The following is a 2,500-nucleotide window of genomic DNA, read 5'->3' as shown; positions in this document are numbered from 1 at the left end:
TGTGTGTGTGTGTGTGTGTGTGTGTGTCTTTACTCCCTCTCTCTCTATGTTATCCAGTGTGATGTTCTCACAGACACAGAGATGGAAGCCAATCCAGTTATCTGATGGAATTAGTCACTTTACTACTCTACTCTTCCCAGTAAGACCATATAATCCTATATTAGAGACAGAGAGACAGAGAGGGAAGAGACAGAGAGAGAGATACATAGACAGACAGAGAGGGCAGAGACAGAGAGAGAGAGAGAGAGAGAGAGAGGGGAGAGAGAGACAGACAGAGAGGGCAGAGACAGAGAGAGAGAGGGGAGAGAGAGAGAGATAGACAGAGAGGGCAGAGACAAGAGAGAGAGAGAAGAAAGAGAGAGAGAGAGAGAGGGGAGAGAGAGAGAGACAGACAGAGGGCAGAGATAGAGAGAGAGAGAGGGGGAGACAGAGAGAGAGATACATAGACAGACAGAGAGGGCAGAGACAGACAGAGGGAGAGACAGAGAGAGAGATACATAGACAGACAGAGAGGGCAGAGACAGAGAGAGATACATAGACAGACAGAGAGGGCAGAGACAGAGAGAGAGATACATAGACATACAGAGAGGGCAGAGACAGAGAGAGACAGACAGAGAGGAGAGAGACAGAGAGAGAGATACATAGACAGACAGAGGGCAGAGACAGAGAGAGAGAAAGAGACATAGACAGAGAGGGCAGAGACAGAGAAAGACACAGACAGACAGAGAGGGCAGAGACAGAGAGAGACACAGACAGACAGAGAGGGCAGAGACAGAGAGAGGGGAGAGACAGAGAGAGACACAGACAGAGATGGGGAGAGACAGAAAGATACAGAGAGAGGGGAGAGACAGAGAGAGAGGGGAGAGACAGAGAGAGAGGGGAGAGACAGACAGACAGAGACAGAGAGGGCAGAGACAGAGAGAGACACAGACAGAGATGGGGAGAAACAGAAAGAGACAGACAGAGAGGGGAGAGACAGAGATGAGAGAGAGAGAGAGAGAGAGACACACAGACAGATGGGGAGAGACAGAGAGACACAGACAGATAGAGAGACACAGACAGAGATGGGGAGAGACAGAGAGAGACACAGACAGAGGGAGAGGGAGAGACAGAGAGAGAGAGAGAGAGAGAGAGACAGACATAGATGGGGAGAGACAGACAGAGAGAGAGAGATACATAGACAGAGAGGGCAGAGACAGAAAGAGACACATACAGAGAGGGGAGAGACAGAGAGGGGAGAGACAGACAGATAGGGGAGAGACAGAGGAGAGACAGACAGATAGGGGAGAGACAGAGAGACACAGACAGAGATGGGGAGAGACAGAGAGAGAGAGACATCATCCTTAGCTCTGGCATCTTCCCTATATTTGGAACCAAGGACTGATCCAGCCCCAATCCACAAATGTGGAGACAAATTTGACCCCAATAATTACCGTGGAATATCGTCAACAGTAACCTTGGGAAAATCCTCTGCATTATCATTAACAGCAGACTCGTACACTTCCTCAATAAAAACAATGTACTGAGCAAATGTCAAATTGGCTTTTTACCAAATTACCATACAACAGACTGACATATATTCACCCTGCACACCATAATTGAAGCCACCAAACAAACCAAAACAAAGGCAAAGTCTTCTCATGCTTTGTTGATTTCAAAAAAGCCTTCAACTCAATTTGGCACTGAGGGTCTGCTATACAAACTGATGGAAAGTGATGTTGGGTTAAAACATACAACATTATAAAATCCATGTACACAAACAACAAGCGTGCAGTTGCAATTGGCAAAAAACACACACATTTCTTCACACAGGGTCGTGGGGTTAGACAGGGATGCAGCTTCAGCCTCACCTCTTCAACATATACAGTGCCTTGCGAAAGTATTCGGCCCCCTTGAACTTTGCGACCTTTGCCACATTTCAGGCTTCAAACATAAAGATATAAAACTGTATTTTTGTGAAGAATCAACAACAAGTGGGACACAATCATTAATCATGAAGTGGACGCTCTATCCAGACATTTATTGGAACGACATTTATTGGATATTTCAAACTTTTTAACAAATCAAAAACTGAAAATTGGGCATGCAAAATTATTCAGCCCCTTTACTTTCAGTGCAGCAAACTCTCTCCAGAAGTTCAGTGAGGATCTCTGAATGATCCAATATTGACCTAAATGACTAATGATGATAAATACAATCCACCTGTGTGTAATCAAGTCTCCGTATAAATGCACCTGCACTGTGATAGTCTCAGAGAGGTCCGTTAAAAGCGCAGAGAGCATCATGAAGAACAAGGAACACACCAGGCAGGTCCGAGATACTGTTGCGAAGAAGTTTAAAGCCGGATTTGGATACAAAAAATTTCCCAAGCTTTAAACATCCCAAGGAGCACTGTGCAAGCGATAATATTGAAATGGAAGGAGTATCAGACCACTGCAAATCTACTAAGACCTGGCCGTCCCTCTAAACTTTCAGCTCATACAAGGAGAAGACTGATCAG

The sequence above is a fragment of the Oncorhynchus masou genome, unplaced genomic scaffold (genome assembly GCF_036934945.1).
Source record: "Oncorhynchus masou masou isolate Uvic2021 unplaced genomic scaffold, UVic_Omas_1.1 unplaced_scaffold_6644, whole genome shotgun sequence".
NCBI lineage: Eukaryota > Metazoa > Chordata > Actinopteri > Salmoniformes > Salmonidae > Oncorhynchus > Oncorhynchus masou.
The sequence above is the reverse complement of the archived record's forward strand: the minus strand, read 5'-3'. Positions refer to the sequence as shown.